Source organism: Cottoperca gobio, chromosome 22 (genome assembly GCF_900634415.1).
Source record: "Cottoperca gobio chromosome 22, fCotGob3.1, whole genome shotgun sequence".
Taxonomy (NCBI): Eukaryota; Metazoa; Chordata; class Actinopteri; order Perciformes; family Bovichtidae; genus Cottoperca; species Cottoperca gobio.
The window spans coordinates 18,044,914-18,066,830 of record NC_041376.1 but is presented as its reverse complement, the minus strand read 5'-3'; the positions used below and the strand labels follow the sequence as shown (position 1 = coordinate 18,066,830).

The following is a 21,917-nucleotide window of genomic DNA, read 5'->3' as shown; positions in this document are numbered from 1 at the left end:
GTACATGTGTTCTGATACAGGATTAAGGCCAACTTGCCTGTTGTCTGTAAACTCGACATCACCTGAGATCACACACTGTGTTACTCTCAGTGCTCAGGACTTGCATTTCCATGCTTTAGTCTTCATAAACTGTTGTTTCAGATAGCAAATTATACCACCACAAATGACTGAATGCATTTATGATACACATTGGTAGCCTTGAAAGTAACAACATTGCTTTTATTGCACAGTGAAATCCAGTGAAATAAACTTTAAATGCGGCAGAAATCAATTGGAATGCTCAAGTAAGTGTTGCACATTGCCGCAGTGGCATCCGATTTGTTTAACTGTGCAGTCAAAATGAGGTCATGCTGAGCAACAAAGCTCAACTGGGTCACAGGCTGTGACTCACCGCATGCTGCAATATACCTGTACTCCTACACCTAGCAAGGCATCCGCAACGAGCTCTCACTGACACAGGCTGCTGTGCATTTATTATTGCCGAGCAATTTATGTTTCAAACTGCAACTGCTGGTGTGTTGACCCAATATATAGAGCAATACAAATGCACTGTCTTGATGATGGGATTTTCCAGTTTAAATATTACAAGGACAAGCTTTGGAATAACCTCCCTGCTGACATCAGACAGTCTTACTCTGTTTAGGCCTTTGAATCCAAACTGGAAGTTTACTCGGAAAGATGCGTTTTAAGTTAGTTGCTTCTCTTTGTTTACTTCAGGTTTTGTACCACCTTCCGGCGGGTCCGTCTTCATACCTATGTACATATTGACGAGAATACTGAATTTTCTTTATTTTGTGTGTTCCGAGCCTTCTATATTCATGTATGGATTACAAAAATCCCCAGCAGGAAAAGTTAGCAACATAACACAGATGAGTAAGACTAGGGATAGTAGGGATTTGTCACACACAAATCTTAATCAGTAATTTTACAGGCTGAAAGGTAACGTTTTACTGCCCACTCTTATATATGTCAACCTCCTACCACACTTAGCAGTGATGTCACAGTGTACTGACACACCAAGCAGTACACTTCTACATCACGGCATCATGGTGAGAAGTAAAACTGCCGAGAGGTCAGCAAATGAAGATTTCAGCTGCACCCAGAAAAACTATCTAATTTGCTCTGTCAGCTAGTGATTAAATGTTCTTTCTTTGTGCAGTTGTAATGTAGCATTGTACTATAATATGACCCATATTGGTCTATTGTACTACACCTGATCACAGCTGGGTGTGATCAAGGGTGAGGTCATAGGTTTAAAAGAGTTGTATATTTGAACCCATAGTGGTCAATACCTTTCCTCCACAAAACATTTTTAGCAGTGTTGCTAATAAATGATTATCCGCCCTACGATATCAACCACATCCTGGAAAGTATTATGTATATACAGTATATCCAGATATAACCTATGTGTGGAGGGTATGGCACCAAAAAATCTGTTAAGTGCGACTATATATTTTCATTGGTTGCATCGGTGCGCCTGACATTTAGCAGGTCTGTCCCTATATGTGTGTATGTGTGTAGTGTTATTCCCCCCCAACCGCATTCTGCAAACACTGCCTCTGATTGGCTCTGGCCCTGATATTTTTTTTCACTGAATGTGGGTGGTTAAAAAATAAGACATTTGTGTAATTGTGAAAGTGCGCCCTGTACTCCTCCATCACAACTTTTTGATTATTTTATTGTCAAGAAAAATGCTGCGGTGCCCGTCACATGGAGGTAACCGCTCCACCACCTGTCTCCCATGTCACCAGTAAACACAACATTTTGGGTGTACCTAAATTATGTTCTGGTTATGTACCTAAATACAAAAGTTAGGCACACTAGTGCAACCAAAAAGTTAGTCTTGAGCCCTATGGATGTCTCACAATGCCTACTACATCTCTTGTAAATGTGCCGACTCATTGTGTGGTGATGGCAAAAGGTTGAGTCATGCTTTCACTTTAGTTCCCAGAGGACATCTGCAATAATATTGTACATCCTTTTATCAACCCACTTGCTGAGTTTGCATGTGTGTGCGTGTGTGTGTGCGTGTGTGTGCGTGTGTGCGTGTGTGTGCATGTGTGTGCGTGTGTGTGCGCAAATTCTTGCCTACACAAGTATGTTATGCGTGCATGCTGTACTTGGTATATGCAGTCTGTGGGAGCTCTCCTAGTGTGTTTAAGAGTGTTCATGTTTTATGAATCTACTCTACTACTCTCAGCCTGTTATCCATTAATCATGGCGTATTCATCATTTTCTGCACAGCAACGTAAATTACTGATACTATTAGATAAGCAGATTGTAACCCATGATATCAGGCTTAAAGGGCCCAAACTCTATCGTTTTAATGTGGGGGGAAGACTTGAACATCAGTATCTACGTTCGCCACCCTTTAGTAATTTGGCTTGCCTGAACGGCTCTCTGCATTTACCTCTTTGTATTTGATACTCCAGACAATTGACAAACATTGTGTCTGCACGCTAGTAGCGAAGGTAATTGTCAAAGACAATGGTGCGTACTTAATGTATACAGAGCATATGGACGACAGCAAATATAACTTCCATTTGACAACTGACTCTAAAGAAAATGCAGCTAATTAGCAGGGACAAGCACAAACACACACACGCACACACACACACACACACACACACACACACACACACACACACACACACACACCAATTATATTAGCATATCCTACTGAAATACAGAAGAAGATTGAACAGAGAGCATCTGGTGTTTTGTAATAATTTGTATACACATATTTTAGGGAAATATCTCATTAAATTGGTAAAATACAATTTATAAGTTATATAAGTTAAATTTGTCACGCGACATTAAACACCTCAGTTTACCAGAGCACATTAATGACTAATTACAATGATAGGTGACTAATTTTAATTTGTCCTCTACTTATATTATATATATATTATATCTACTTACTTATATTACTATTGTTGGTATTCTACTGAAAAAGGATTTTCTCATTATTATCAGCTCATAAAACCAAGACAAGAGAACTAAACTTTAATGAGAAAAAACGACTGCTCTTTACTTAAAGTACACTTAATTTGAAGTGGTGATTTTGTTTGTAGTATAAAAAAGAACAATGCCGTAATCTTTTAATTCATTTTTCAAATGTCCAGTATTACGAAAACATACAATTTATCTCATCCAGTGTTTCACCTAGGTTTACTGCTTTGGAGGGGGGGTTTCTATTTAGTTCTCTTCTCTCTTTTCTTCCGCTCTGTAGGTGTGTGCGCACGTGTGTGTGCGTCAGCAAAGGAGAGAATGTGAATGTGCAAAGTAGACAGTACACACTGAAACGTGCACATAAAGTAGATCAATAGCTTTTTGAGAAAAAACAAAAAAAACACCTTGAATTTCAGGGGGGGCGCGGGGCTCCGTTGGCGGGGCGCAGCGCCCCTCCAAGACAATGGTAGGGGAAACACTGTCCTACAGTTACCTATTTCAAACAATAATCATCAACTTGAATGGTGGGGAGACACTACAGGTGAATCGGTAAAAAAAAAAAAATTAACTAATTGATATCACTATGAAACTTACCCAGTTGATTACTTATATTAAGAAAATCAGTTTTTGTATCAAACATTTTCTGAAACGTTATGTTTGAATATGCAAATGAGGCTTCATTTAATGGTTACTTTTAGTGAATTTAAAAGAAATCTCCAGACACAAATAGACAAAGTGTAGTGAAATAAAAACCTAAATATGTATTTTGGATGTTTTCTCTTCACAAGTCTGAAACAAGACATTTTATGGAAGCAAAATAGCCCAAACTCTCCAAATTGAGCAGTGCATGATAATTGATGTTTTTGCCTGTAGTGCCTCGCCATGGATTTAAAGGACCAATGCAGTCTAATCTATAAACAGGTCAAAGCTCAACCTCCCATGTACTGTATACCACATGAAGCGAATAACCTGCTGTTATCTAGGCATCAGGGACCAAGGGATTAAACGTGGATGGATTACTGAACAGGCCTGGGGAGCACCTTAGCACCACCTGATGTGATACATTATATGTCTGTATAATATATGACTATTAAGGAAGGTATCTTGATGGCCTCTGGACTCAAGGACTGTTGTGTGTGAGCCTGACAGTAATAGCGCCACAGAAAACCGTTGCCACCAGGATCATTACATTCAAATTGTTTCAAGTGAAGTTATTTGAGACACAATTCTCGGATGAAAGCACTTCATCTCTGGACCTACCACCAGTCTTTTACTTTTACTTAGTTATTTCTGATCTAATTCATCTTCAAACAAAACAATTCACTTCCATTTAATCTGCTCAAATCTGGCTGTTCTGTCCCCGAGCAATGTTTTTTTTTTTATTAATAAATAATTAAGTGGGTTGGTAATATCATAAGAGTATCCTCTAGATTTCCTGAATTCACTTGCAACTGCCTCAAACCATATCACATTCCTTCAGCCAAATACTGTATATCAAGCCATCCGATTTTGGAGTGTTTGTTGGTGAGCAGCAGCTTGCTGAGTTTGGGTTAGTGCCAAGTATAAAGAATAAAATACAAATAATACTGCCAACAGCTAGGATTGCTGGCTGCTTTTTATAGTATTTGGTGTAAAAGCTAGCTAAGTGGGATGCAGTGATTTGGAAGTGATCCCTGCTTGTAAAGCAGATGGCTAAACCTTAACTAGCCAGAGAGAACAGCCTGTCGTAAAATTGATGTTAAAGCAAAGACACCATAAAATAACGGCTCAACAGTATCCAATACCTATGCATGTAAACAATGCAAATATAAATTTAAATCAGAATTTAAATAATACAAGTCATTGTAAATTAGTGAATGATCATTTCTAAATTTAATTTTTTTTTAACAACTCCCACATGATTTTGACTTGAACATGGACAGTGTCATGGCTTTGTTGACATTCAATATTGCAGTGAAAAGACAGAAACATTTACTAAAAAAAGCCTTTCTTTCACCAGTTCGTCATTGTCAGAGTTATTCCAGTTATCAATATAATGATTGGCGGTTGATCAATATGTGTATTGATGAACAGTTATAACATGAAAGCTGAAATCCACAATTAAAAGAGGCTGGACTGACAGTGTGTGCATAATGTGCCAATAGAAGCCTATGTTCATTTCCATGCAGAGCCTGCAGTGATTGTGTTCATTGTACTGCTTAATCTTTCTTTTTAACATAAGACCCCCCTGCTAACGCCACAGCTAAAACTCTATTCTGTGGCAAACACTGCAGAGGGTAGAGGCAACGCATATGGAGGCAAAATATCCACATGACAAAGAGTAACACCCTGCTTGCGGTTATAATTTAATTCCAGAATAATTGACTAAAGTAACCCCACAGATCATCAATGTAACCTCTTCATTTCAGATCATTAGACTCAAAGACTTTCCGAATAAATAAGGCCTACTGAAATGCAGTCCATACAGTGCTGCACCAGAAAATGTACCCATAGCAAGCGCTAGCTGTGTAGTGTTAATCTGTGTGTGAACAGATGGTATGCACTAACAAGCTAGGCTAAATGTAGCTACTGCTGGAATGGACCAAGAGTGATCTCTGACTTGCTGATCCCAAGCCTCTTAATTAAATGCACCATTTAATCTATTCAGCTTTCAGTCCCTCTGCTGCTCCAAAAAAACAACACCGCTCATCACTGATGACCTGCCCGTCCTGGTGAACATCACACTGTTGAACCAATTAGATTGACAGAAAGCCACCCATTTACAGGCAGTGTTGTTAAGTGATTAACTGATCATCATCGTGACCAATGATTATATTGTTGATGATGACTATTAACAACATGGAATCTTGTTAAAACTATTATTTCATATAGAGTGAAAAACATCCATTAGATAAAAAGGGCCTCAGCAAGAACTTAAGTAAGACATTGCCATCCATTGACTGAGGATATACAGGTGCATAAAACAAGCATACATACTTTCTTTGGACATTTACACAAAATGTCATAAAACATACAGTGAAAACTGGCAGGAGCCATATATCTCTTAAACAGATGCTCGACAAGATGGCGCCATGGATGGATGCCGCTTCTCGAGCTCCTCTCACAGAATTATTAAAGACCCCCATCACCCCGGATACAAACTGTTGTGTCTGCTGCCGTCTGGCAGATGGTAGTGCAGCATCCGGGCCAAGACCACCAGACTTAGGGACAGTTTTATCCCACAGGCCATTAGACTGTTGAACTCCTTCGAAGGGTCACTAATTACATATGTTTATCTGTTTGTTCCACATATCCACATATTATGACAGTATACCGTATTTAAATCCACTCCAGTATTTAAAATGTTACATTCTGTTTCATCTTGTTTTATTTTATATGTATATATTTTACTTATTCCTGCATTTTACTGCACTATTTTATTGCACTATTTTACTTTATTTATGTTTATGTCTTAAGTATACTGTATGTTGCATTGTTGGAGGAGCCTGGGACTTAAGACGTTCATTGCCAACAACTACCCTGCAGCTTTTGTGCATAGGACAATAAAACGTTTGAATCTTTGAACCTTGAATATCTTGAGGTGGCCAAGATCCTTCTTACAGCCTGGGGTTATACTGAGCCTCTTGAAATTCAACTAACACAAGACTAAACAGCACTTGATGTTTGGATTGAAATTGCATGTATTTCACTCTCTGATTAATTATCCTTCAACTTCTCAACATCAACAACACTATAGAACCAACATGTCCATTGACTTAGCTCTGCTGGAATTCATAATAAACTGTTCGATTGAGAATGTGTATTAAATCAAGAGCCTTAGATTAAATAATCAATACAAGTTATTGTTACATCCTGAGCCAGATGGGTATTTGACTCGGTGTAGGGAATTCTGAGAGTTCCTTGACTTTTTGTCAATCACATGTCAAATAGATCTATACCACAGTGAAATGTCCACCTTAAGCTTTAACAGCATATGGTAGCTGTCCATGGTGCTGATCTGTTTATTCAAGCTATGTGTGCACACTGTAGCTGTCCATGATGCTGAAAAGTCTACTTTAAGCATGGTCCAGAAATGTCTACTTTAAGTAGTAATGTATGTTCGCATTACGAGTGACAAAGCAACAGGCTTCAAGTTTCCAATGAAAGCCAGTGACAAGAGGCTGCAAAATGATGCCACACAAGTTGCCTCAACTTTTTTCAGCGCTTCAATGAGGGAATGAAGCTTCAACCAATCACATGCTTTTTCCTGGTCCCCTTCTCTCTCTCCACTGTTCCGTAACAACATAAATACTGAAACGAGCGCTTGAGCAACACTTCAACGGCAACTCGCCAACAATGTAGCTGGCCACGCTCGGCCCTTTTGTTTGCTCATAGTGTGAACATAGCATGACTGCATGATGCTGCTGTCCGTGGACCTGAAAAGTCTACTTCAAGCTGTACCTGCAAACTGTAGGTCTCCATGGGACTTAAGAATCTTCCATCATTTATTTAGTGAAATCTGTGTGCATTTTTGCTAAAACATTACCACTAAGTTTGCACAAACAACATACAGATAGACGAAATGGCTGAGTGATACAGTGCAGTTAGATGGTTTTACAACAAGTGTTGTTTTGGATGTGTTCTTCAGCGCATTAGACTTGAAATGGAAAAATGGTGATGAGGTTGAAGTGCTGACTCATAGTTTTAATTTGAGGGTGTTATTATCCACATTTGGTGAAACGTACTAGAAATTGATGCTCTTTTCATACACGGTCCCCCATATGATATTCAGTTTTACTTACTGTGTCTGTAATCAGTTTCTAATTTGTCCTGCTGTGACATTTTCACTATCTTCTCTTAATACAGTATGTGTGCACACTGTATTTGCCCTATTCTAATCTATAAGATTGTCTTTACAGCTGCAGTGACCCATTTCCAAGGGGAGAATTTAAATTGTTGTATTTAATGTCTTTAATCTCTATGTCCTAAATACAGTCTTTAATCTAAGGTAGTGTTGGCATGGCACATTTTTATGTATTGTGTATAATGAATAAAGTGAATCTGATTGATAATTTAAAAGATCCATCATGTAATAATAAAAAAAATTACATTATAATAGCCAAAGCTGCAAGTCTTGAGAAGGCAGGGGTGGTATGTATCCATTATTTAACCTGCCAAGTTGAGAATGCTGTTATTTATGGAAATGCCCTAGAGGAGTATTTTCCAAATGGATAAAAACACACAGATAGACTACACATATACATGTTGCCCACCAATGCAGTGTTGGGTACTGTTGTAACAAACATACATTAATATTATGTACCTGATGCTTTTAAAAGATGTGGCTTTTATGGGTCTGCTTAGCTTGGAAGAATTGAGACTGAAAGGGGCTCGGCCTGCAGAGTAATTCACCATTTCAAACTGTTGTATTTCTTATCATCCTGATCTGTGTTTACAATACATACTCTGAGAAACACTGCTCTAAGACTACACTAAACCACAAAGAGTGATCCACGGACCACTGGTGGTGAAATGAATATATTATAGGTTTAAAGTGTTTCTCAAACTGTTTAAAAAGGACTAGCATGGACTAGAGCAGGAGCCGTATACGACCCGCGAGACCATTTGATTGGGAAACCTTTGGGATCGTTTGAGAGAAAACGTGATGAATTTAAGAAACACATGACGAAGCCTCACAGTTTGAATTTTGCGTATCTCTCAGTAGCAAACGATCTTGCTGTGGGTAAGTTGCGGCTCTGTACGGACATCAACTCAGTAATAAATGTAGTCTACGTTTCATATGATGTGTAAAATCTATCAGCATTCACCGTTTAAATCGCATATGAACGAAATGCTTGTAGAATCCGTATTTGTATTTGTATTGTTGATTTAATGTGTGAACGAGCGATATAGAGACATAAATATAGTATATATATATATATATATATATATATATATATATATATATACTATATATGTCACATAAAGCTCATTATCAGGCTGTCATTTGTAATATATTGTTGGAGTGGTAAGCAAGGCCTATTGTTTTTGGATATTTGGGGAGTCAGGTGGTCCGTGAGTGTTTTGTTAATGGTTAAGTGGTCCTTGGTCTGAAAAAGTTTGAGAAACACTGTCTTAGAGTCATAAAACAAACAACCAGAAAGATAAAAATTGTGACAACATTCAAGGTTATGTTGTGCAAGTCACTAAACTGACATTATATCATCCATAATGTACATGACATGTTGTTTTGGCACAACATACACATGCAGAAAACACAGATCACACACGTTGTCAGCATGCTTTGCTATCAGAGACTGAGGACTCACAGGCATATATAGTTGCACAAACTCAGCAAGTGTGTCAGCTGTTCTGTAGGCAGAGAAAGGTAAGGATGCTTACGTGAATGTTAACTTTAAAACCATGAAGTGGATGTATCTGGCTGCATTTACACTAAATAGCACATTCAATGTATTGTAAGATCTAAGTTTTTAAGTGTGCGTGCCCCAGTCTGATCCTGCTATCTCTGTCTACAAAGGGAATTTCACAATGTTTTCAAATGGCAGTACTACAAAGCATACTTCACAATATCTTTTCAAATGGCAAAACTACAAAGTATTTTGATTTATGAAAAAGCTTTCCCCAGCATTGATGTTTTACACACTTTACCCTTGGGATTGTTTGCAGAAGAGCTACAGTACTGTTAGTTTGAGTAATCTAAAGCCGTGTGGGGCAGTATCATGAATTGAGTGCCATATCTGGTGGCAGAATCCCCAGCTGATGACTCTGTTGCAATATTTATAATTAGTACTATGATGACAGTGAAATCTGGTCCTCTATAGGCTGGAAAGCTGGCACCAGGATTACTCTCAATGTTATATGTTTTCTTGCACTGAGATGACTCATGTTAATAAGTATATTTATGTGTAAGTAAAACATTTATACTGGCTTTCTCATAGAGTTTATACAGACATTATATTGAAGCTATTCTTCTTAAAAGAGCAGTGTACAGGCCTTGTAAAAGGGCAGAATGTATTCTGTGTCCTGAGGATGGTTTACACTAGTCTAGTGGAAAGAATCATTTCCTACAACATCACTTGATGGTATGGAAATGTAACGGCAAGGAGCAAAAGCAAGCTCACAAAAATAGTTAAGACTGCCCGCAAGAGTATAGAGAACCCCCACACAAACCTTGACAGCCGTTGTTTAATGAATTTGAAAACTCCCTTTGTGAAGTGAATTTGGAACATTTAATTTTGCAGACACATACAGTACGTGCAATGATAAACATGGGTCTACCAAAAGGGCCACAAGATAATTCTAAGGGGTCATGAGATGATTAACAAGAGATGAAAGCAAAAAAATGAGTCAGACTTCCCTCTAATATTTGCTTTTCCTTGTTAATGTCTGGACAACTTTATCTCTTCAGACCTCTAAATATAAAAACAGCCTAAGAAAGAATAATTGCCCCTGGTTATAAACTGTAGAAATATCCAACCTGTGAAGTAGGTATAGCTCACAAGCCAAAAAGGTTAGGAAGCTTTTGTTTAAAATGCTATATAAAAGTGAAGTTCTTCCTTTCTTTCTTCTTATTTCTTGTTTATAAGGCAGAGATTGACATGACTGTATAGTTTATCAGCTCTGAATACACTTTATTCATGATTGTTGATTACCATAATGTATAGACAGACAGGGGCAGTGGGCTTGTAGGCAATGGGCCAGAAGCCTGTCTGTCACATTCACCCACAGTTATCTGTCCTGAACACAGCTCATTATCGCTCAACGTGTCTCACATCTGTCGTGTCAACAACTCCTCACGCTCACAACATCATACACACAAGCCTCCTCCCCGCTGGCCTTCTAAAACAGGATCTAGCGTCAGACATATGGCTGATTTTGAAGCAGCAGGTGTGCGAAGGGAGAAGGAATTTCCAAGAAAATAACAGACAAACATGAACAACAACAACATACACATCTATTCTAATGTAATTAGTGACTTTGTAATGGATTATAAGCAGGAACTTAACTACAGCTACCAGCCAGCCAAAGACTAATCCTGCCTTGGCAGAGACTTGAGGCTATTTATTTAGAGTTACTGTGGTTTAGCAGTGGTGCCAACACAGTATAGCAGCACTACTTTCTGTATGTCATAAATCAACATATTATAATCTATTTACCTCTGTATGTTATTTAGGCCTGCTCCAAACTATTTTTTTCTTTATTGATTAATCTGCCGATTATTTTCTTGATTAATTATTTCGTCGATAAAATGGGAAACTAAGATGGACATTTTTCACAATTTTCTTACAAAGTTCAAGGTGATGTCTTTAAATGTCTTTGTTTTGTCAGTCCAAAACCCAAAGATATTCACTTTAATATGATTTAAAACAGAGAAAAGTTGAAATCTCCATATTAGAGATGCTGAAAACACAATCTTCTGATATTTTTGCATAAAATATTACTACAATTAATTAATTATGAAAAAAGTTGGCAATTATTTTTCTGTAGGCTGAAGTAAAGGCATTAACTGTTAATATCTGGTCAGTTAAAGTTTAAAATGACTTCTGAATTCAAATGGAAACCACTGCATGCAGGTTGAAATATAGGTGATATGGTCCATTGTTTTGGCAGCTGTTAAACGCCTAACTGCTGCATTTTGCAAGTTGTAGACAGGAGAGTTTGCTGGGTGAGCTGCACATTATTCTGTGGAGATTAAATAAATGCAGACCTGTTCCATGTTTGTAGAGGATAAGAAACTTTTGATTCTTGATATGATACAAAATAGAATGAATAACTGATAACTTTGCCCTTTAGCAGCAGTAGTTCAGTCCGTAGGGACTGGGCGTGAGGCTAGAGAGTCGGGGATGGATGTATGGAGTGTGGACTGGTGCTTTGAGAGGTACCAGTCTGCCTCCTGCCGAGGTGCCCTGGAGCAAGGCACCTATATAAAGGATTCAAAATCCTCCATTTCTCAATTTTTTTAGCTGACCATCAAAAACTAATTCCAAGTCAAAAAGAATACCATGACGTTGTGTAAGGCTTAACGTACAGTCATGTCAGGTCCCCAATGTCTTTCTAAAATGTAGCTGAATGGCTTCTGGAGGAACAGAGGGAAAGAACCTTGCACTTGATTTAATTCAGTTGCAAAAACATCTGCAACACTTATGTCAGAGTTATTCAGCTCATTCAGGGTCAAACTGGGAGTCCTGTGCACAACGAGGAATATTTCCAAATTAAAGCGCTTACCGCAAGCACATGCACACAAATGAGATGAGGACCCAAGGTATAACCCAGAGGCACACTGTAGCTGATTTTCTGCACATGAGGATGTGGAATTTCCTTTTTTAACTGAGAGAGTTTGATTGGAGAGGTGGGATCTAAAGCAGTCAAGGGCAGACACAGTGAAGCTGACCCAGTCACACAGGCTGTGTTAAAAATAATTTTAAGTCAAAATATATCTTAATATAGTCTTCAGAATAGGGAAATTATTTATTGATAAAATAACCACAAAGGAATGTCTGTTTTTGGATAATCATTTAAACATTTAATTTAACATTTAATATCCGGAAAATGAAGGTATTTCATACCATTGTTACAAAAATACTATACAATGTATGCTCATTGGTTTGCAACAATGCCTAAAATGGTTTATTAGCCGGAAATATATTTAAAAAAACAAGCTGCAATGGTGGCAAATATATTTATCTTTGGAGCCCCCAGCCATAGTTACAACCTACACTGAGGTTTAGACTGCATCCGCTGACATCACTGTTGCAATAACTCTGTTGCTGCATCCATTTCTCCCTTCAAACTCACTGATGGCATTTTAGAGACATATTGTTTTAGTTGATAATGACCAAACGCTCGCACGCATACTCTCACACACATCATTTCAGTCACCCGCAGAATCAATCCAGATGTCAACGCATCAGGCCAGCTTCCTATAAAGCCTGCCTCTCCACTGTTAATAGGACATTTTCCCTAACATCTGTGGTCTCTATCCCTCTGCTATTTCTCTCCCTCTCTCTCTCTCTCTCTCTCTCCCTCTCTCTCTCTCTCTCTCTCTCCCTCTCTCTCTCTCTCTCTCTCTCTCCCCTGCTCTCTCTGTCTGTCTCTGAGCAGTAGAATAAATTGAATTAGAGCTCCACCACCCTCTCCGCAGGATCCTGCAGACCTCTGTCAGATACCTAAACAGAGAGCGGAAGAGAGACAGAGAGAGAGAGAGTTGTAGAGAGATAAACAGAGGGCAAGAAGAAAGACGAGTATAATAAAAATCCCCCTTGCCCCTATAAAGAATAAAGAAGAGTCCTTACAGCCTCTTTACTCTCCGGTACTACTGCCTGATAACAGCAAACACTTTTTTTAAGAGGGGAGTGGGGGTGAAAGAGAGACAAAAAAATGAGAGAGTGGAAAAATAGAGGATAAGAGAGATATCACTTCTAACTTACCTATACCTATACATGCTATTATGGAATAAAAAGTTATATTTTATTATCAATATAGCAGTAGTACCATGGACCAGATGTTTATCCACACGTTCTGTGCACTTAAAATGCTATTCATTTGGCACAGACGCCACGACAGCATTCTAAAAGTGAAAGCCAGGAGAAGCGTTAAAATACAATCTCTTACTTTGCTGTCTTACATTTCCCGGCAAAACCTCAAAACGCAATCTGGAACACACATGCATTGCCATTCATCCTGGACCTAATGGCGCGGCAAACCACTCCTTTTAGACGTAAATAGGAGGCTTAACACAGCTAAAATGAACTGAAAATCACCAGTTTCTCTACCTCACTCAGGCACCCACACTCTTTTTTCTAGAGCCAGGGAAGCATTTGCATAATGCCTCCATATCCACGGGCCATTAGCACCAGCATGAGTGGCTCGTGTGCATAAATGTAATGCCTTGATCAATCAATGCAAGCTACTGTACCGTACATACCGATGGAGCTCTAGTCCAGCAAAAAATAGAGCCACGGGAAATGATAAAAACATGTCATGACATTCCACAGTCCTAAATTGGAGACTTTAAACTCACTTTGATCACCACTGGTCTAAAAGTAGATGTCATTGTGTTCAGTGCAGTTACTCAGGAAAACATGTTTTCAGGTGGTCTTAGATTTGAAAGAAGACCGCGACAGTGCATACAGTCATAACTCATTTTCAAATACCTTCTCAAGCCACGTACACGCTTGGTGGATTTGGCACAGCACGCTCAGTAAGCTCAGAATCAGCAATGTTTATTTAATTTATTAGGAATGATGCCATGTTTCTTAAGCCCTTGCTATCTTTTCTGTATTATCTCCACCATAAAGAATATTTCCCGGGCTAAGAACCAATCGAAATTCAATACAAAAAAATCCAAATGCATGAAACAAAGATTCAATACATTTCTCTGTGTTTCTGATAGGCTTCCAATATCAGGCATGCAATTTCACTCAGTGGGCTGGAGGCAATATCAAACATTCCAACCATTGAATATTGAATGAAAAATGTATATAAACTGAGATCTCTTTTCCTATACAAACTGTAATAGGCAGAGACAATCAGCTTTTCATATAGGGGTAATATAGCAATGACTCTGTTTTAAGGCTTGTCTTTTTTAGTTTTTACCATTTCTTTTTTTTTAAGTAGATGAAAGTGATTTTCATCTTGATTGTAAAGTATGTCTTCCTAGATCTCAAATGTGTCATATTTGCTGCTTCACTAGGATGTTTACAGTAACCATACTCTGGCTGTGAAGACAGTTCAGAATATGCATCCACTAACACAAAGGGAATAGAACAGTGTGGTGAATACAAATGCTGGTCTTTAAGCAAGGACATTGTTAAAGGGCCTACGCAGGCCTACAAAGTTCAAGGTGATGTCTTTAAATGTCTTTGTTTTGTCAGTCCAAAACCCAAAGATATTCACTTTAATATGATATAAAACAGAGAAAAGTTGAAATCTCCATATTAGAGATGCTGAAAACACAATCTTCTGATATTTTTGCATCAAATATTATAATAATTATATACAATAACAATTAATATTGATGTATTCGTAAAAAGTCACGATCATAACAACATAAAAAATACTTCCGCTAACAACAATCGATCGCTGCGGCGAGAGCATCCACTTCGGCAATGTTCGGGCGATGACGTCACAAGTAGAACGCCAGTGTTTGTCTGCGTTGAAACATCCAGCAAAGACTGCTGTCAATTATTACGAGAAAGAACAGACAACAATCAATCGCCAAGGATAATTGTGAAGCGATGTGTTGTATGGGGATGTGGGGCCATCTCCAAATCTAGCTTTCTGTAGCCAAAACATGATAAAATGTCACGTTTATGGACAAGACAAGAAACCGATGGTTTGTGGGCAGCACTTTGAGAGATCGTGTTTCGAACAAACTATGCTCGCCAAGGAAATGAGATTCAAAAATAATTTAAAACTGAAAGCAGAAGCTGTGCCTACAATACTGCCGAGACCCCAGCCAGCACAAGCCATCACGCCGATTCAAACACGTCCGCCGGTGCAGAGTCCTCCACCAAAGAGACGACGAAATGCATTCGCCAAAAGGGAGAGAGCAAAGGTAAGCCGTGCTTCTTGTTTACTGTATTTATTGTTTCAAGCATAGAGCCATAATCGGTCTAGGCCTACTGTATGTAACGAGTTTACACCAGGCCCTAGCCGATATGTGTGTTATTGTTTGTAGTATTAATAACTTTAGCTAATTACACTTCATTAGCTTAATTAAGTTTAGATTCAATGTTTATAACAGGCTTCCCCATTTTATTCTGTAGTTTGAGTAAAAGCGTGAGTCTATTTAACTTTTAACTATCACCCTATTATTACAGAGGTATTGAAACATTGGTGAATGAAGCCACTGACAGAACTGAGGATACCTGTATGATCAGCGACCATCTATTGGACATCCACACTGGGGAGGAAGCTGTGTGTACACCAGTAAGTATACAGACTGTACGTCATCTGTACATTACAGTTGTAGTACCAGTAGACCTGCACATGACGTGTTAAACATACAATCACCACATGTATGTACATAATTCATATATTTGTTTCATTTGATATCATTGCTCTCTCAATCAATTCAACCACATCTTTCATTATGAATGTTATTAGATATTAACTTTACGCAGACATGTATAAACGTGCAATACAATTTCAAGCTGGTTTGAAAGATTTATTAGTAAAGTTGTGCTTTGTATATTTCAGACATGTCAGAAAGAAATTGCTGTGCAGACGGATCCCCCTCCACGGACACACCACAAGTCCATGCAGGCGTGACCACGTGTCAGGTCAGCTGGACTGCAAGTTCCAATCCATGTTGGTTGTTCCAAAGGTCAGCATCATAATATATATATATACACATACATACATACATACATACATACATACATACATACATACATACATACATACATACATACATACATACATACATACATACATACATACATACATACATACATACATACATTATATATAATGCTTGATTATAATACATCTTTTTTGCAGAGTATGTGACTGAGCTCTTGACTGAGACTCAATGCTTTGTGCCAAGACAATGTTGATGAGGAATCTTTCGAAGTCCCAGCTCCACTCAGCAGTCGGTGGAAGAACCAAACAAGAGGGATGTTGTTGTGCTGTATAGAAGCAGATTCAATCACTGAACTGACATTGTGTTTTGTTATTGACTCTAATAAAGTGCTGATACTTGAACGACGTGTAGTTGTCAGATGGAAACGTAGCACAGATCTTTTGAATGGCACATGATGGCGTTCTGTGGTTCTTACCAAGTATTCCCCAACAGTCTCACCAGCTGGCGGTATGCCATATAGTGATACATTCTGTAAAATACAAGATAATACATACACAATAAGACATGTTGTCTGTCCCTCTTCGAATACCTTTGGTAGGCTGTCTGCAACACCCAAACATCCAGACACTTTGATTTGAATCCTGGGTGATCTGTTATGCAGGTTATGTTTGCACCATGTCCCTCATATTCATTGAATTCCTCCATGACATCCTTTTCTTGCCAGCAGCTCTTCAATTGCTTCCATAATTGTACAGTTTTCACATGTACACCTAATTATACAAAAGAAGAGTGGTAAGGACATGTACACAATATGCAATATCCAGAGAAAAGGCCAATATTAACGTCATCTTAATTTCATGCTATTTATATGCCTGTGTTTGACAACAGGCTCGTAAGCAGCTCATAAGCCTGTTATGGTCGTACGGAGGTCGGATCTACCTAGTAGCAACTTGTTACACGTTTCACGTAAGTCGTAACTTCCATGAACATCTGGTAAGTGTTCCAGCTACTATAGGCAGCCGTGAGACGGTCAGTAGGCAGACTATACTTTATAAAACAGCGCTGTCCTCCGGTCTGTTTGTTAGCTAATAGCTCATGCTTTATATACAGCTCGTAATATATGACGTATGACATCAGACACAACGAAGAAGTCGATGTGTCCAAGTAGACAAGTAATTGAATATTTAGCTATCGAGCAATTTGCGGACAACTAGTCGGGTTCATAACAATTCAAGGAAACCAAGCTATGGACTCGATAAAGGATAGCTTGCGATCTATTTACGATCGAGGATAATGTTACGTTTTATTACTATTTATTGGGAAGTTTTATGAACTACAGTTAAATGTATATACCTGTCTGTGTTCTGTTGTCGCACAGGATCTCCGCTAAATCCAGGATCACAATCACCATCATCCACATGTTCGCTCCCGTCTGTGTCTCCACCTTGAATACTGTGTCTCGAGCTGCTCTGTTTCCACCACGTTAAACTCGCCCGCATGATCTGATTCCACGACACCGGCATCCTCTTCAATAAACTCCTCTTCTTGAAGGTGCAACGAGTCTATTGACGACTCACTGTCACTCGATTCTGTCGAAATATCCGAGCCAGAGTCCGACATCGCCACGTCTGCCGTGCTGTTTGTGTGTTCGACTGGTGGACTGTGTTCTACTTGTGACGTCAGAACACGCCGTTGGGTGTTTCCGGTAGCGGCGATGTAAACATCGGTGGTCGACATACTAAATTGTGATTTATTAAATACTGCAATCATTGTGTCATTAATAACACATACTTTTACACTGTAAATAGCATTTACTATCATCAGTAGAAATTCATGTTTATCATTTCGTAGGCCCTGTACTATAACACTGTACTATATTTCACTACAGCATGTCAGATTGCAAATCATTATTAATAGCAAATTACAGATATTCTCAGTGTGTAAGAGAATGTTGAAAGACTAACACTGACAGAACACACTAGAAAGCACCAGGGTTATTTTATTTAAGTAATGCTCAATTTAAATGCAATGTACTGGATTATTCAGTCCATTGATTGGACTGATTCACCAGTATGTGTATGTCAGGACACGCGCGTGCACATGCACCTGTCATTATTTCCAACTCAAAGCACACACACACACACACACACACACACACACAGCGGTCAGCGCAGAAGCTCCATCATCATCTAGCTTTGTGCCAACAATGTATGGGGCTGGGGTTCAGTTGCGCACGCGCACACACGCACAACGCATAAACGCACTACATTTCAGTTCACAGTCGCGTAGATTAACTATATAGTTTAAACCCACTAACAGGAGTGATAAGCTTTAGCCCCCCCCCCCCCCCCCCCCCCTTTCTCTTGAGGTACAGGTGCAGTGTGTCGCGGACAAACCGGGGCCGAGGCGCAGTGTTTTGTGCTCGTGTGCCTTAACAACTAGCTTTTCCTTAAACCCCGTTAAAATTCTCCTGTAGCCAGCCTCAACATTTAATTGTACCGTTGTTGAAGACAAACACTGCGCGCACACAAGTTATCTATCTCTCTGGCGGCATTAACACGTACTGATGCGTGCACGCGCGTGCACACACACACACTTATTCACAACTGGGTGCAGAGCTGCTGAAATGCAGCCTGCTGAAACTAGCCTAGGTCTGGGTCCACCAAAACACACACATACACACACACACACACACACACACACACACACACACACACTCAAGAGCTTCTATAACTTACACCCGCTCAATTTTGACCTTGCAATGTTCCCAGTGCTGGTTTTCCAATAAACAGCAGCACCTTCCCGCTACCCAACAACCTCGCCCCAGTCCCATTTCAGCATCTAGACTGAATGCATATACAAAGATATTAAGAAATAACTCTACCTCCCCGTTCTACCCCTCAGCAAGCAACCACCATTCCTCTGCTCCAACAGACGCAGTCAGAAAGAAAGAATGAGAAGAAGCAGAGAGACAAAGATAGACAGAGAGACAGAAACTGTTTTGTCATTTTGCATGTATAAAAGAGAAATAAAGAGTTTAAACTTTACCTCTTTCCGGATGTTACTGTTCCTTCGTTCACCGGGTGTCAGGTCGCAATTATCTTTCCAAATCCCATAATTTGAACGATAGTGTTGATTATAGTTGTAACTCCACACGAATAGGTTCCAGATAACAGAATATGGCCCATATATATTTATATATATATCGAGGTGTAATATCCTTCGGGTGGCTGTAAATTCCGTATGGGTTTATAGTTCAATCCTGTCTTCCAGAGGGGTGCGTCCGTTTTGCATTCTCACAGCGCCCGACGACTACATCCTCCTCTTCTCCCTCCTCTCTTTATCTCTCTCCCCGTCTTTTTCTCCCGGTATCATCCCTCCATTCGCGGTGTGAGGGAAGAATCCCATCCGAGAGAAACTGAAATGGACCCCCCTCCCCTTCAACGGCTTCTTTTTCTCTCTGTTCTCCTCTTCTTTTCGGCAATGCACCTCTATCTTTCCCGCCGGTCGCTCTCTTCGCGCAGGTAAAATAGGAAGAATTCCACCACAAGAAAAAATATCCCAGGCAGAAGGGCAGAAAAGTCTAATTATTCCAATACGAAATGTATGCAGGTTAGGCAGAGTTGGTTAAACACTCCTCAAAATCCAGAGTAGTGCCTTTCTTGCTTTGTTGGAGACCACTAAACCTTTGTAATAACGGATTTTTGGATACTCACTTCACAGTCGCGAGCTTGTCGGTCTCCCTCCTCTCTCTCTCTCTCTCTCTCTCGCTCTCTCTCTCTCTCTCTCTCTCTCTCTCTCTCTCTCTTTCTCTGTCTCTCTCTGTCTCCGAGTCTCTGTTTACGTCGCTCAGCCTCTGTTAACGCGACTCCTCTGCAGTCTGGAGTAGAAGAGAAAATAAAAGAATACAATACAGACGAGGTAACGTCCCAGTAAAACTGTCTCCCGGTAACTCACACCGAAATCTTAACGGCACAGTCCTGGTGATCCTCCTCGCCGGTCGCTTCTCCTGCACCGTTAATCCATATAGCGCGGCGGGCATGACATCTGTCAGGTTTGATATAATCAGATAGTACGACTTCCTGGTTAATTTTCAAAATAAATCCCATCTATTGGTCACTATATTACTTATCCATAATCTGCAAATGATATGCCTGACCTCTATCATGCATTATTTTTGCACTAATTTCATACCAGAGGAGCATGTGATTGGTTATCTGCCCAGGAGCCTGAGGACCTTTAGGAGGCTTCAAAAGCTCAAGGTTCACCACATGTGGAGATGTGTTAATTGCAATATGTTGAGGAATATGTACCGCAACATTATTTTACAGTGGAATGGCCATTATGGCCATAAAGGGTCCTGTGTCAAAAATAAGTTCAAATTATTTCAAAAGTATGTATTGTGCATTGTCTTTTATGAATATGTTTAATTAGAATATTTTAAGGTGACATTGTACTACACATACAAAAGGGTTTCAAAAGTGCCGTCCAATTGAATTATTGAAAATATTGGTTAGTTTAAATAGGGCATCAATAATAAAAGATAGAAAAATTAGCAAGCAAAATTAAAATTAAAGTGGGTGTCCCTTACCAAACCTAAAACCTACAGTTTACCGTCAAGAAGCTTCATAAACTCGAATCACTCCTTCTGTAACAATGCTTTTATTTTGAAGCAAAATCACCTTATTTCCGGACTGCGCCTTGATAAACCTGTTTCGCTTGACGCAATTTTAAACCCGCATGGAAGTTGTTGAAAGTACTCTTACTCCCTGATCTGTCTGGCTACACTCTACGTATTTATCTGGACAGATTCTTTTGCATAAATATGATATCAATGAGCATATCATTTGCCAGCTAGGGTGCTCTGAATCTTCTTCTTGCAGTCCCTGTTATTCATTCATTCTGCACATCATCGATGAAAATAGTGCGTGCGAGAAACTGTGGAGCAAGTGCAGTTTTTCTGACCCATTTGAAACTGTACACTTCCGTAAAAGCACATATATATCGTCTCCCGAGATTACATTTTCTCAACCATCCCCACTCTGGTTTTTGAGAAGGCGTGTCTCTGTGAGAAAGAGGATAAAATAATACTGAATATGTCTCTCTCTCTGCTGTTCTACAGATTATTGACCACAGAGGAGAGGAGGGGCAGTTAGGAATAAATCCATACAGTTTGTACAAAGCATACAGAGCTTCAGCATCAGGGAAACATTGCATGGCTAAAAAGAGAGGGACAATATCGATATGTTTTTTTTATTTGTTTTTCAGATGTTTTCGTGGAAGATTGTTATTTTCCATTTGTAGCGTTGGAATTAAGAAATGTGCAAGGTGTGAGATTCATCTAAAATAAAATGTCCATGACAATGAAAGGCAAAGATTTTAAGAAATGTAAATGATGGTTTGATTGTCCAACAATTATATTTAGTAGTTTTCTGGATTTGGATTCTTTTTAAAGTTAAGCAACTCATATCAGTTTCAGGAGTTCACATGGGTTTATTGAGCTGATGCCGCTTCGAACACCTGAGGGACTATATCAGCTCTCAGTGCCATAAAAGCCAAAATGAGAGATACAGGATTTCTGCAGGGCACTGATAAGCCTGATCGTGGTCTGTTGAAGCAGAGATGGGAGGTCTATGATTTGGGTCCTTGGACCAGGAGG

The 21,917-nt window shown here is 39.3% G+C and overlaps 1 protein-coding gene across 2 annotated transcripts in view; it reads right to left on the bottom strand.

Annotated features, from left to right (window-relative positions):
• The window catches only part of lrfn5a (leucine rich repeat and fibronectin type III domain containing 5a), a 123,309-nt gene extending 103,047 nt beyond the window's left edge, over nt 1-20,262 (bottom strand). For both annotated transcript variants that reach the window (XM_029461045.1, XM_029461046.1), the window contains exon 1: nt 19,307-20,262. The gene's annotated coding sequence lies outside the window, so the exon portion shown is untranslated. The remainder of the gene's footprint in view (nt 1-19,306) is intronic.
• Nucleotides 20,263-21,917: the final 1,655 nt, after the last annotated feature.